Raw genomic sequence first — 16227 nt, forward strand, 5'->3', positions numbered from 1 at the left:
AAGGTGGGCTTTTTAGCATTTATAGCCATGGTTGTCAATTGTATTGCAGAAATGGATCAAAAGTCACAGAACATAGTGGTTGTGGTGGCAGTGGCAAAGAAGTACTTGGGATTGCTAAGATTGACTTCTTAACAGACTGTTGGTCTGGAGTAGGACTAGATATAATTAAGTAGTGGAATGGGGTGGTGTTGAATTTGTTTTGAGAGGGTTAATAGTTGAATGGGGGATTTTGTATTACCATATAAAAAAAAAAATTGTAGTTATGCCGTGAATGGCCTCACACACCAGTACAGTAGGTGGCGGTGTATGCACCTAAAAGTTTGATGCGATCCGCCAACCAAATCTCAAAGAAGAATGTAACCGATTAGGAGAATTAACATAGCAGGTTAGGAGAATTAACGTGGCAGGTTAGGAGAATGAGGTTACGGTTTGGAAAGGGGTTAACCTTTGCTAAAATGTGGAGCATGTTTGGATCATTAATGTGGCAGGTTAGGAGAATGAGCATCAGGTTAGGAAAAGGCTTAGCTAAAATGCTATAGTTGTCAACAATGTACTTGTCGTGCAGCCCAGACACATAAAACAGTCTTGAGTGGCAACAAATCTGCCCAATTAGCTGATTCTCTTTCCATACACCCACTTCTGTTGACACATCCACTTTCAGACACACTCCATGGTAGGGTCCAAACACTTACAAGACACACAGTCCACTTATCCTCGCCTTATGCCCTTGAGGGAATCCCTGTCACCATCTTGGAGGGTGGTCCAAATTATTAGCCAAGCAAGGGAAGTTTACAACGTAAACTCCTTGGCCCTCGTTTTTAGTCGGCTTGCGAGTGTACAATTATGTTCACTCTGGGGCCTGAAACTACCCATAATTCAATTTGCGACGATTGTACATCCGCTAAGAAAAGTCAGCAAAAAATTAAAAACAACATTAAAATGAATGCAAATAAGTTACAAATAGTGTTACTAATGTACATGACGTCTCAAACACGTCTCGAAAAAGTAAATATGTTTGTTTGGTTATCTTTTGGAAATTGTAGAAATAAAACATTTTCCAGAATGCTATCATACAGTAGGCATTTATTAATAATGATATATTTAATATAAGTAGACATGCACTCATAATTGACTGTAGCGCATATAAAGCACCCACAAGCTACCGGTGGCTGAAAACACAATAATCTCGGGATGAATTTCCGGCCAAGGGTGGTACATTTAAAAATAATTCCTTCCTACCTCGCCCATTGCCCTGCAAGTGTATACTCGTCAGACAACATGACACGTCATCAGAATTCTCCACTTAATTTGAGGGCTGAGGGGATAGGGCGTGTCTTTTAAGTGTTTGGACTGCAACTCATGTATGCAGCAGATGACACATGATACTCCAGATTGGACGTTTGCATCTACTTACATCTGCTTATTTGTTTTGCAGTCAATATATAAACAGTGCAATCGTATTGGAGGCAACAGTGTTTACTTTGTTATGGCTCGACTTCTCCTCCAGAGCTATTATCCATAACACCTAAATGCCATAATACACTTGCTAGCTCACTTAACTCCCCAAACAAATATAAGTCTATTAATAATACTAGTATTTATATTTTTATTAGCATTCATAAAGGCTTTATAAACACTACATAAATAGTTCACAAATAGTTTAGAACCATATGCGGTACACAAATTATTTCTGAATGTAGTGCTTGGTAGTGATTGTACTTGGTTTAATGTGGGACCGATAATTTACATTTTGTATTACCGTAACAATACTTATTTAATCCCAACTATTCAAGCACCTGTTGCCAAATTTGAATCATCATCCCATAACTAACATCTCCATGTGAAGAGAGTAGCAATACAAATAACTGAAAGTAATATATAAAAAATATAAAAAAGTTTAGATAAAGGCTGCAGAGGTAGATAGCCAAGAATGGAAACGCTGGCTGTATTACGTGGAGGTGATTGCACAAAAAAGTGAAGACACTAAAATCTTATGAACTAGTCCAATGTAAACAAATTTGATTTCAATGAACACACAAAAGTACATTACAAATATCTCTTTCACAATCACTATATAAAAATACCAAGCAGTGAGATTTATGTTCCATTAAAATATTTAAAGGATCATGCATGTCTGTATTTTTTTTTTTACTTGAAAAAACCTGCAATCTTACAAAGCTACATTTATCAATGAAACACTCAAAGATGTTGTTTATATGAGTCGGGTAGAATACTACTCTTGCTGCGATATGTCGGAAGTGTACGCTTCGAACACACCGACTGTGTTTTTGCGTTTCGATACACCAGAAGTACATTCATTTCCAATGGAACGCTGCATTTGCCTTGCAGCATTGCGTAGCAGAGGCAGTTGCAGTGCGTTCTGTGTGGAGCATACGTTCGATTTATCGAACGTATGCATCAAATTGTATGCGTAGACTTGACAGAAAGTAGCAAAATATGAATGTTGATTTTTTTTGCACACATATTCATTAAAAATGTGCGATTACATAAAAAGTTTGATTGCATAATTTCTTCACATTTTTTATACATTTATTTGCCAAGTATATTATTTATTCGATGACATCCACAAATTGTGAGAGCCTATAATATAATTTCCCTCCAAAATGCAATAATAAAGTCAAGATAGCGGAGTAGGCTATTTCAACAATGAGACCAACGTTGAGGAAGGTGGTCTTGATCGCACTGTTGGGCCGGGACCAGCCCCGCCGAAAGCGCAGGTCTGTGTGGGTCCAGAGATGGTTAAAGTCCAGAAAGCAGGCAGGGGAGTTCCACTGTCTAATTCAAGAGCTTCGACTGTTTTGAGAGGAATTCCGAAGTTACTTTAGTTTGGACCGAAGCCAGTTCGATCACCTGCTCCAGATGGTTGGAGCCAGGATCACCCGGATGGATAACAACTACTGGTCGTCCATCAGCCCAGTTGAACGCCTGGCGATTTGTCTCCGGTAAGGTACATTTTTAAAGCCTTTGATATCATAATTGATTTATATTTGATACATTGTTTGTATGTGCAACCTAGCTAGCTAAAGGGCTCTAGTTAATAGTCCCTATTTGACATCAGATGTACTTTTACAGAATGTTCATTGGGACTATAACTTTTCCCAAAGTTGGCTTTTTTAATTATGCAATGTTACCAAATGAAAAGAAAGGCACCTTCTGCCCTGATGAAGGTAGGCTAGTCTTCTCCAGGACCCATTGTTGTTCAAGACAGTTACAGTCATTCATTACATTCTTATTGGACTCACATACACTCTTAGAGAAAAAGGTTCCAAAAGTGTCCTTCTGCTTTCCCCATAGGATAACCATTTTTGGTTCCAGGTATAATACTTAATACATGGAACCCAATAGGGTTCTACTTGGAACCAAAAGGGGTACTACCTGGAACCTAAAAGGGATCTCCTATGGGGACAGCCAGAGAACCCTTTTAAGTAGATAGTACCATTCTTTCTAAGAGTAGAGTTGGCCTGGACTAGTTTATTGATATAGTCATAGACTGAATTGTACTGTTTCAAGGCATTGTTAATGATGGTTGATGAGTATTACAATATAATTAGTAAAGCATAATAAACAGTAATGAGGTAGCTATATGAGTAGATATAATATGTGGGTGGAATTCAAGTTATATACAATATTGATCATTATTTTGAATTATATTTTAGATTCTTGGCGACAGGGGACTCCTACAGGACCATAGGATTCAGCTTCCGAGTTGGACGGTCCACGGTGGCAGGCATTGTCCCCTCTGTGGCACATTTTGGACTGTCTGTGTCAGGACCCGGTTACGAACCCGGGTCTCCGGAGTGAGAAACAGTCACTTAACCAACTGAGCCACGAATAGTTGGCAGAACCCAGAAGATGAGGCAGCATTACTTGAGACGGTGTATTTAATGAAGTAAAAAGTGAAGTTCTTCAGGAAAACATGTAACTCCACAACCTCAAAAGGAATTCCACAAGAACAAAGGTAATCCTCCAAGACAAAAAGGTCCACAAGGTGGAAGGTATAGCACAAAAAGCCTAAAAAATAAAATACTCAAAAACAAACAAGAACAAAAAACTGAATTCCACAAGAGAGACCACTGGGATCAACAAGAGTACTAGGGCTGGGTGCTAACATACAAACACAGAGCAAAGGACTGAGGAAAACAAAGGGTTTAAATACAATCAGGGAAAACGAGGCACAGGTGCAAATAATAATGGGGATCAAGGGAAAACAAAAGGTCAAAAGGCACAATGGGGGCATCTAGTGACCAAAAACCAGAACAACCCTGGCCAAATCCTGACAGTCTGGTTGGTGAAAACATGCCTGTCCCCAAGGAGGAAGACTGGAGGGCCATCGCTGCTGAGTTCCTGGAGAGGTGGAATTTCCCCAATTGTCTTGGCTCCATTGACGGGAAACATGTAGTAATCCAGGCTCCACCGTGCTCAGGTTCGCGGTTCTACAACTACAAGGGTACATATTCAGTTGTACTCTTGGCTGTAGTAGATGCCATCTACTGTTTCCATGTTGTCGATGTTGGTGCTTACGGCAAGGGAAGTGATGGCGTGACCCTCCGAGACTGCCTTTGGCCAGGCACTTCAGGATGGCACCCTGGATATTCCACCACCTGCATCACTCCCTGGGGCTGAAGACCTGGGACCTGTTCCCCACGTCTTCGTTGGCGATAAGACCCAACCTCATGAAGCCCTACGCTGGATGTTTTTACTTTCATCTTGTCTTAGATCAGCAAAGGTGTAGGGAAGAAATAAGCAGATGAAGTCTAAATTAGACATTAATAATCAACTGAAACAACTGACTATGAAAACATTATAATGTAATAACTATTCAAGTACAGGAAAGAACATGACAGGTATGTGTGTTGTAAAAATGTTTTTTAAAATAAAACTATTGTGCGTGCGTGTAAATTATTATTTATTTTTTATGAATGTGTAGCCTGTAATCTGTAAGAGAACAGCAAGAGCATGTATTTTTGGCACAACTGCAGACCGATACAGGGACTACTCATAAAGCCTAGACGTAGTAGAGGAACTTCAGACATGGCCATAAAGAGAGAGGGCATGGCACTGGAGATCTGAGGTACGAAGAGGTGTGTGTCTCTGAGAAAAAGGGAATAATATGTAGCCATAACACAGCTAAACAAACAAATGGCCCCTGGACGTCACGGACCAGTCGATGGAACATAACTTTTTGTGAAGTTTCAACACCCTGGTTTTCAAGTGGCTTTAAATTAAAGAAATATATTGACCTTTAGTCTCGTAAGAGACCAAGAGCATCTGTGAAAACTCCGTATGAGTTTCAATTCAGAAATCTATGTATACATAATGAATGCTCTCCTAAGACTTGATAAACAAATTACTTTATGAATTGACTGAATTTAAACGGAACTGACGTGTGTGAAAAGAAAGGTACAATGAGGGAGGTCAAAACAACAACCAGACAACTCCTCTCCTCTTCCTGTCCTTCCTGTGAGCTGGTCAGCTAAATTGACTCCATTTCTGAAAGGGAAGAGAAAAACAACACATACAAGCTTAACATAATATGACACCATAAAAGGTGAGATTTATGTTAACTAAATACTGCTTGCATAGTGTAGTTAGTGGCATAAATATAGGAACAGTGTGGTAAAGTTGGTAATACTTGCTGTTTACTCATGGAATTTGTATTTCAGATCAAAAGATAAATATGACAGGCAGATATTTCGACAGCAAACTATTTTAGGATATTTTCTAACCCAGAAACAACAGCTATACATTTGCCTCATTAATACTTTGATCTGAAATACCAATTAACCAACATGACTATACTGTAAAAATGACCTACTTTACTTCACTGTCGCACAATTATGACACTACCTGTGATGTGGAGAGAAAAAAAAACGTACCATTGAACTCGGCTTCGAAAAGCAGTTGATACATTTTAACCTTGACTGCTGCTTTTCTTTGCTGAGGCAGCCTCTTCAGTGTTGGCACCAGGCTCATGGCAAAGAGGGTCTCTTCATCCTCCTTCCTGTGGGCATCAGGTTGGGCTGCATCCCTCTCGACGGCTTGGAGGAGCCTCTGCTGAAATGAGTTGAGTGGATCTGGGGGCTGGTACCTCCGATGACGCCTGGTGTGACGTTCCTCTTAGTTTCTCTCTCGGTTTCTCTCCACGGCCACATCCTGTTCAACGAGGTGGTCACTTCCGTGAGGTTCATAATAATCTCAGGTGGTCCTGGATCCAGAGGTGCTTCCTCCATTTCATCATCTTCCATGGCTGCACCGGTAGTGGTCATACTCGTGGATGATGTTGTAGAGGGTCTCACTCCACCGGTGGAGGTGATGGTCGCATTTGTAGGTGACGTTGAGGGTCTTGATGCACCGGTGGCAACAAAACTTGTGGATGACGTAGTAGAGGGTCTGGCTGTAAAATTGCCACTCGTTTCCCTAGGCACAATAAATGGATCCAGAAAAGAAAGAATGTGGCAGAGGCGCCAAGGCTGCTGGCCTGAAGCTGCTGACCCAGTCCTCTTCTTCTCTTTCTCTGCCCTTCTCTCTCTCTGATACCTGTCCTTGAGTCCTCTCCACTTCCTCCTACAGTCTTCTTCTACATAGACATGAACATGATAAGCCAAACCATTAGTTATCTAATAACTATAGTTATTAGATAACTATCATGGACATGTCACCTACTGTACACACAAACATGGTTATCTGACCAAATTATCAGGGGTACAGTAGTATCTACCATTTCTATTACTATTTATATAGCATACATACTCTCACTCTTTCAAACATGATTATATGGTAAAGTTATCAGGGGTAGTAACTAGCATAATTTATTTGACTATTTCTTTCACACACACCTCATTGGCTAGGTTAGCTAGCTAGCTAACTAGGCACATCTAGCACAAGCTCACTACTAAACTGACCTGGCAATCCTACTATCGTGGACAATTGTCTCCAAGCAGCATTTTTTGTGTTTATGTCCCTGTAGCTGTCAGCAGTTGTGTCAAAAAGAAACGGTTTTGAGGATACTGCTAAAATTATTCTCTCCTCCATGTGTCCAACTGCATGCGACCATTTGCAAAAGGTACCTGCATCAGTATAATTGCCTAGCTGCGCAAAATGTTATGCAGCAGGGATGCAACCACGCAGTCGGTGTGTTCGAAGCGTAAAACAATGGTAATTTACCTTTTTGTTGTTTAATTTCAAATGGTGAAACAGCAGAGAGCTTTGCTATCCACTGTCAGATGCAGTCAAGTGAGCTGCAATGATTTATGAGTAATGAGTCTATTTCCTGTGACCTCATAACTAATCAGAGTAGTCCAATATGAGGAAAGTGATGAATATTGTATTTCTGTTCAGGTCAGTCAGCCCATGGCATGTAGTCCAAAGACACCCAGTCGGAAATCAACATGACTGTAGGCGCAACAGTGGTGTATAACAGTTGAGGACGGAAACAGAGTGTGTCTCTCTAGTATGGCAAGCAGAGGACCTGTGAAGGAAGGAGCAACACAAATAATTTAATCATCAAGATCGCTTTTAGTGTGATAAGAACCATCATGTTTTTGAGCATTTACAATGGCAAAATAATTTGTAGAAAGTTGTACAAATATTTATTGTATGTGCAAGCAGCTAACTGTCCCTAGCTACAGTAAATTGTTCCTATTTACGTAATGATTCATAGAGGTCCACACAACAGAATTGGCGCCGAATGTGATGGCTGCCGTTATGATCCCGTAACCAATTGTGCACTTTTTTTTCTCAACTTATTTTGTACATAATGTTTCTGCCATCGTGTCTTATGACTGAAAAGAGCTTCTAGATATCAGGACAGAGATTACTCACCCCATACTGGAGGAATACTTTTTCGAGTCGGACGGGAAGGATTTACTTCATATGCCCGACAAGGCCATCATCCCTGTTATTCGCAAGAGAAAGAGACGGAGGTCGAGGATGAAGATCCGGGGGGGTTGGAACGATCCGTCACGTTCTTCCTTTACCATCGGTCCTATTAGCCAACATACAATCAATCGATAATAAAATAGACAAACTATGATCACGTATATCCTACCATCAGGACATTAAAAATGGTCATATCTTATGTTTCACCGAGTCTTGGCTGAATGACGGACATTAATAACATAGATCTGGCGGGTTTTATGCTTTTTCGGTAGGATAGAACTGCGGCCTCTGGTGCCGGTCTATGTATATATATATATACAGTGGGGCAAAAAAGTATTTAGTCAGCCACCAATTATGCAAGTTCTCCCACTTAAAAAGATGAGAGGCCTGTAATTTTCATCATAGGTACACTTCAACTATGACAGACAAAATGAGGGAAAAAAAATCCAGGAAATCACATTGTAGGATTTTTTATGAATTTATTTGCAAATTATGGTGGAAAATAAGTATTTGGTCAATAACAAAAGTTTCTCAATACTTTGTTATATACCCTTTGTTGGCAATGGCAGAGGTCAAACATTTTCTGTAAGTCTTCACAAGGTTTTCACACACGGTTGCTGGTATTTTTGCCCATTCCTCCATGCAGATCTCCTCTAGAGCAGTGATGTTTTGGGGCTGTTGCTGGGCAACACGGACTTTCAACTCCCCCCAAATATTTTCTATGGGGTTGAGATCTGGAGACTGGCTAGGCCACTCCAGGACCTTGAAATGCTTCTTACGAAGCCACTCCTTCATTGCCCGGGCGGTGTGTTTGGGATCATTGTCATGCTGAAAGACCCAGCCACGTTTAATCTTCAATGCCCTTGCTGATGGAAGGAGGTTTTCACTCAAAATCTCACGATACATGGCCCCATTCCTTCTTTCCTTTACACGGATCAGTCGTCCTGGTCCCTTTGCAGAAAAACAGCCCCAAAGCATGATATTTCCACCCCCATGCTTCACAGTAGGTATGGGGTTCTTTGGAAGCAACTCAGCATTCTTTGTCCTCCAAACACGACAAGTTGAGTTTTTACCAAAAAGTTATATTTTGGTTTCATCTGACATACTCCCAATCTTCTTCTGGATCATCCAAATGCTCTCTTGCCTCTAGTGACACCCCATCCCGCGAACGGGACCGTTGTCATCATCTGACACTAATTAGCATAACGCAACGGACATATATCTTCCTAGAAAATATTCCTATTCATGAAAATCACAAGTGAAATATATTGGAACACAGCTTAGCCTTTTGTTAATCACCCTGTCATCTCAGATTTTCAAAATATGCTTTACAGCCAAAGCTAGACAAGCATTTGTGTGTTTATTGATAGCCTAGCATAGCATTATGCCTTGCTAGCAGCAGGCAACATTGTCACGAAAATCAGAAAAGCAATCAAATTAAATCCTTTACCTTTGATGAACTTCGGATGTTTTCACTCACGAGACTCCCAGGTAAATAGCCAAAGTTCATTCATTCCCAAAATATTATTTTTGTAGGCGAAATAGCTCGTTTGTTCTTCAGGTTTGGCTGAGAAGTCGCCCGGAAATTGCCGTCACGACAACACCGAAAAATATTCCAAATTAGCTCCATAATATCGACAGAAACATGGCAAACGTTGTTTACAATCAATCCTCAAGGTGTTTTTCAAATATCTATTCGATAATATATCCACCGGGACAATTGGTTTCTCAGTAGAAGCGATTGGAATAATGGCTACCTCTGTACTTTATGCGAGATTTTCTCTCCAGGAGCATCATGTGACCACTTGCGCAATGTAGCCCCCTATGGGCATTCTTCAACATAAATGCGTAAAACTACGTCACAATGCTGTAGACACCTTGGGGAATACATAGAAAGCGTATGCTGGTTCATAGCACATTCACAGGGCAATGGGGATTTATTGGCACGCAGCGCTTTCAAAACCTGGGGCACTTCCGGATTGGATTTTTCTCAGGCTTTCGCCTGCAACATCAGTTTTTTTTATACTCACAGACAATATCTTTACAGTTTTGGAACAGTTAGAGTGTTTTCTATCCAAACCTGTCATTATATGCATATTCTAGCATCTTGTCCTGACAAAATATCCTGTTTAAAACAGGAACTACCATTTCCTTATAATTGCTCCCACAGTTGATTTCTTCAAACCAAGCTGCTTACCTATTGCAGATTCAGTCTTCCCAGCCTGGTGCAGGTCTACAATTTTGTTTCTGGTGTCCTTTGACAGATCTTTGGTCTTGGCCATAGTGGAGTTTGGAGTGTGACTGTTTGAGGTTGTAGACAGGTGTCTTTTATACTGATAACAAGTTCAAACAGGTGCCATTAATACAGGTAACGAGTGGAGGACAGAGGAGCCCCTTAAAGAAGAAGTTACAGGTCTGTGAGAGCCAGAAATCTTGCTTGTTTGTAGGTGACCAAATACTTATTTTCCACCATAATTTGCAAATAAATTCATAAAAAATCCTACAATGTGATTTTCTGGATTTTCTTTTCGCATTTTGTCTGTCATGGTTGAAGTGTACCTATGATGAAAAATACAGGCCTCTCATATTTAAGTGGGCGAACATGCACGATTGGTGGCTGACTAAATACTTTTTTGCCCCACTGTATACCCAAGCCTAGCCTATGGTTGACCTATTAGAATTCCTTGCAGTAAACCTGGGCCAATGGCCAAATAATAAGTATCCAGTTTCAGGCTTAATGTATAGACAACTCAAACCAATGAGAACATGCCACATATAACTATGAGTCCCAGACTAGAATTCCTCCCGTGTCCCTGACCCATTAATCTTCAGTTCCCCATTACAATGAAACAACTATTTCCATTGATCATTAATTCCCTCTTGACCTTAAGTCCTCTGAGTTGTGTATTTATCTGAAAATATTCTAACAGCTGTAACGTAACAAAATGTGGAAAAAGTCAAGTGGTCTGAGTACTTTCAGAATGCACTGTAGATGCAATAAGTCATGTCAGAAGCTAGTAGATTCATTAATGACCAACAACAGCTTCAAATTCCAATAAAACTACATCACATTTTGAAGTTCACTTTCCTTGCTTTGTCCAACAACACTATTATGAATCTAGCAAATGAGTCAGAGTGCAGTATTTACACTGAACACAAATATAAAGGCAACATGAAACAATTTGAGTTACAGTTCATATAAGGTAGTCATTTGAAATTGGTAGTCATTTGAAATAAATCCATTATGCTCTAATCTATAGATTTCACATGACTTCAAATACATATATGCATCTGCTTGTCACAGATATATATATTTTTTTAAAGGTATGGGCATGGATCAGAAAACCAGTCAGTATATGTTGTGACCACCATGTTGTGACCACCATTTGCCTCATTTGCTTCATGCAGTGCGACATTTCCTTTGCATAAAGTTGGTCAGGCTATTGATTGTGGTCTGTGGAATGCTGTCTCAATCCTCTTCAATGGCTGCGCGAAGATGCTGGATATTGGCGGGAACTGGAACACGTCCATCCAGAGCATCCTGAACATGCTCAATGGGTGACATGTCTGTTGAGTATGCAGGCCATGGAAGAACTGGGACATTTTCAGCTTCCAGGAATTGTGTACAGATCCTTGCGACATGGGGCTGTGCATTACCATGCGGAAACATGAGGTGATGGAGGTGGAAGAATGGCAGGACAATGGGCCTCAGAATTACGTCACGGTATCTCTGTGCATTGAAATTACAATCAATAAAATCATATTGTGTTTGCTGTCTGTAGTTTATGCCTGACCATACCATAACCCCACCGCCACCATGGGGCACTGTGTTTACAACGTTGACATCAGCAAACCACTCATCCACATGACGGCATCGGCCGATACAGTTGAAACCGGGATTCATCCGTGAAGAGCACACTTCTCCAGTGTACCAGTGGCCATCGAAGGTGAGTTAGGTCAAGACCCCTGGTGTGGATGACGAACACGAAGATGGGCTTCCTTGAAACGGTTTCTGAGAGTTTGTGCAGAAATGGGCTCTCTTTCTCAATAACGGACATGAGTAAGACCTTTAAACGTGTCAAGCCTCGCAAGGCTTCTGGCCCAGACGGCATCCTCAGAGCATGCGCAGACCAGCTGGCTGGTGTGTTTATGGACATATTCAATCTCTCCTTTAATCCCAGTCTGTTGTCCCCAACAGCTTCAAGATGGCAAACATTGTTCCTGTACCCAATAATGCAAAGGTAACTCAACTAAAGGACTATCACCCCGTAGCACTCACCTCTGTCATCATGAAGTGCTTTGAAAGACTAGTCAAGGATCATATCACCTTCATCTTACCTGTCACCATAGACCCACTTCAATTTGCTTACCGCCCCAATAGGTCCAAAGACGATGCAATCGCCATCCCACTGCCCTATCCCATCTGGACAAAAGGAATACCTATGCAAGAATGCTGTACATTGACCATTGCTCAGCATTCAACACCATTTTACCTCCCAAGCTCATCATTAAGCTCGTGGCTCTGGGTCTGAACCCCGCCCTGTGCAATTGGGCCCTGGACTTCCTGACGGGCCACCCCCAGGTGGTGAAGGTAGGAAACAACACCTCCAATTTGCCGATCCTCAACAATGGGGCCCCACAAGGGTGCGTACTCAGCTCCCTCCTGTACTCCCTGTTCACCCATGACTGCATGGCCAAGCACGCCTCCAACTCAATCATCAAGTTTGCAGATGACACAACAGTAGTAGGCTTGATTACCAACAACAATGAGACAGCCTACAGGGAGGAGGTGAGGGCTCTGGGAGTGTGGTGTCAGGAAAATAACCTCCCACTCAACGTCAACAAAACAAAGGAGATGATTGTGGACTTCAGGAAACAGCAGAGGGAGCACCTCCCTATCCACATCAACAGGACAGCAGTAGAGACGGTGGAAAGTTTTAAGTTCATCACTGACAAACTGAAACGGTCCACCTACACAGACAGTGTGGTGAAGAAGGTGCAACAGCGCCTCTTCAACCTCAGGAGGCTGAAGAAATGTGGCTTGTCACCTAAAACCCACAAACTTTTACAGATGCACAATTGAGAGCATCCTGTCGGGCTATATCACTACCTCGTACGACAACTGCACTGCCTACATACAGACTTGAAATCAATGGCCACTTTAATAAATGGGACACTAGTCACTTTAATAATGTCACTTTAATAATGTTTACATTTCTTGCATTACTCATGTGTATATACTGTATTCTATACTATTGTACTGTTTCTTAGTCTATGACGCTCTGACATCCATTTATTTATTCTTAATTCCATTCCTTACTTAGATTTGTATGTATTGGGTATATATGTTGTGAAATTGTTAGATATTACTTGTTTGACATTGCTGCACTGCCAGAACTAGAAGCACAAGCATTTCACTACACCCACAATAACATATGCTAAACACGTGTAAGTGACAAATACAATTTTTTTTGAAATTCTTCCGTTATGCAAACACAGTTTCATCAGCTGTCCGGGTAGCTGGTCTCAGACGATCCCATAGGTGAAGAATCCGTATGTGGAGGTCCTGGGCTGGTGTAGCAGTGTGATGTTGTTCCCTTAGATTATGTACCAAGTTGCACACAAGAACCAATTCAAATAGGCCAGGTCAAGAGGGTTAATAATTGTATAATAATAATTCTGTTTGTTTTTTAAAATGTAATTACAGCTGCATAGCTAATGTTATTCTTCGTTGTTCAAACACTTTTTCATATCAATATTGTACATACATGTGATTGTAAAAGTTTTGTATATTTTGGTTTGGCCCATCGCAGGTCATCTGTATTTTCGTACCCCCTTATTGGTCTCTTTTGCTGGACCTTCGGCTAGCAAGGTGCCTGAGAGTTATGACTGCGCCAAGGGCTAACATTGTGTGTTGTCTCTTTGTGTGTAGGGCAAATAAAAATAATTCAACTAGCAGACCTCCAGTTGTGTCAGCGTCCTAATTAAAAGTACACAACACAGAACGAACCACGCTACACTGTCGTGGTTACCCAAGGTCTGCGGTTGTGAGGCCTGCTGGGGGTACTGCCAAATTCTCTAAGATGACATTGGAGGCGGCTTAAGGTATAGAACTGAACATTCAATTATCTGGCAACAGCTCTGGTGGATATTCCTGCAGTCAGCATGCCAATTGCACACACCCTCAAACCTTGAGACATCTGTGGCATTGTGTTGTGTGACAGAACTGCACATTTTAGTGTCCCCAGCACAAGGTGCACCTGTGTAATGATCATGCTGTTTAATCAACTTCTTGATATGCCACACCTGTCAGGCGGATTAATTATCTTGGCAAAAGGAGAAATTCTCACTAACAGGGATGTAAACAAATCTGTGCACAACATGTTAGAGATGGAAGAATTCAAGGATATTTTATTTCAGCTCATGAAACATGGGACCAACACCTTACATGTTTTTGTTCGGTATAGTATGTGCCTTCATTGCCTTGTATCATATTCTTATTAAGGAATTAGCTCAAAGTATTTTAAAGGAGCAAACAGGAATAAAAAGAAGTTGAGAAGAATTGGACAAGCTGGCTTCTGTTTACAGTTCTAAATCAAATCAAAATAAATGTATTTATATAGCCCTTCTTACATCAGCTGATATATCAAAGTGCTGTACAGAAACCCACCCTAAAACCCCAAACAGCAAGCAATGCAGGTGTAGAAGCACGTAGAAGAAGTTCTACAGTGGACATTGAAGATAAGATATTGCGGTTCAGAACAATAGCCGTGTCCCACCCTTCATTAACTCTCCAGTCACATATTAAATCTCAAACAGTAATAGTCTTCTATTGTTTGGCTTTGAGGTTTTCTGTTTAATTCTGCCTGGTCAACCAACAGTAATTATATCCAGCCAGTCTATCAGTGTTGTGGTGTTTTTAATATTTTTTTTATCCTTAGATTTGAAAATTGAATCCAGATGCCTCTTAGTTTATGAAGATTGCATTTTAGTGGTAACTGGACCATGAGTGATCATGGCAGCAACAAAGAGAGGGGAGAGGTGGAGCCCCTATCAGAGCACACAAAATGGACCCCCTAAAATGACCCTGCTCCTCCTAATACCAATCTATGAACAAATAGCGTGTTTCCCAACCCCCCTAATTACTGGGGTTGGGCCTGGGCCCTGGAGGCTGCTGATATGTAGATAGCACCACTGGGAGCACTGAAAGGCTGTATCACTACATCCAGGCTGTATCACATTCGGCCGTGATTGGGAGCCTCATAGGGCGGTGCACAATTGGCCCAGCGTCGTCCGGGTTTGGCCAATGTAGCCCGTCATTGTAAATAAGAATTTGTTCTTAACTGGCTTGCCTAGTTAAATAAAAGTAAAAATAAATACAAAATTAATATGCAATTCTTCTGAAAATGGGTGTGGCTCCACAATGTTTTTTCAAATTTGACAAAATGGTGTAAAATATAGAGTCGAAGTCCAACGAGAACGTATACAAATTATGACAAATGTTAAGAAAATGTTGAGCTATGTTATAAAGTAATGGCTGACAATTTGTTAGCTACGTTATCCTTACGAACCGCATAGCGTTACAGCAGTATGTACCGGTATTAGTTGGTTACTAATACATCAAACTTGCCAGGCAGTATATTAACTATCTGCTATCTAACTACCCAATGTTTATTGACTTGATTATTCACATAATTCTTAAGGTCAAAATCCTACCCAATAATCTCATCTCCCTAAATACATAATTAAGTACTACATCCCCTGAAGATTCCCCCAAGAGTTCACTTAATCCTGGTTCTTCAACCCCATTACTCCTCAAATCTACTAACAATCGCTCCCTTTCGCTAACATGTTTTTGGCACTGAAATAGAACATGTTCCACTGTATCCAAAGAGCACACCTCCCAGCCAGACGGATGTTTCCCCACCACTTTCAAAATACTATTGAGCCTTGTGTTTCAAACTGTGTTTGAATACTCATATTAACATACTGCATACTACATAATGACTATATACTATATAATATTCGTTCATTGTAGTATACTGTAAACGATCCACTCTCACAATCATTCCAGTTGAGAGTTCTAGAGCTTTGCTTGTATACCGGAAGTTGATGCTGGTGCTATGCAACGTTTTGCTAGCATAACAAATTACTAGCTAGACTTTTTACGATTTCGGGTGTGTTCATAAATTCAATCTGGAGTGCCAGAGTGCGCTCTGGGCGTTCGTAAATCCAGAGCGTTGTCAGACTGTTGATTTCATAGGTTCATAAATTCAGAGCGTTTCGCTCTCGGAGCATTCGGAGCGTACACTGGACGCTCTGGCAAGC

The 16227-nt window shown here is 41.0% G+C and overlaps 1 protein-coding gene and 1 long non-coding RNA gene across 2 annotated transcripts in view; one reads left to right on the forward strand and one right to left on the reverse strand.

The window, feature by feature from the left end:
- Positions 1-16227, forward strand: part of LOC118398987 (tax1-binding protein 1 homolog A-like) — a 259070-nt gene that overhangs the window by 129621 nt on the left and 113222 nt on the right.
- Positions 4153-6496, reverse strand: LOC118394296 (uncharacterized). Its single transcript, XR_004827729.2, has 2 exons — positions 5898-6496; positions 4153-5511 (listed from the first exon to the last, which is right to left on the reverse strand). It is a non-coding gene; the product is annotated as an uncharacterized LOC118394296 (long non-coding RNA).

This window comes from Oncorhynchus keta, chromosome 20, assembly GCF_023373465.1.
Source record: "Oncorhynchus keta strain PuntledgeMale-10-30-2019 chromosome 20, Oket_V2, whole genome shotgun sequence".
In the NCBI taxonomy this organism is placed as follows: Eukaryota; Metazoa; Chordata; class Actinopteri; order Salmoniformes; family Salmonidae; genus Oncorhynchus; species Oncorhynchus keta.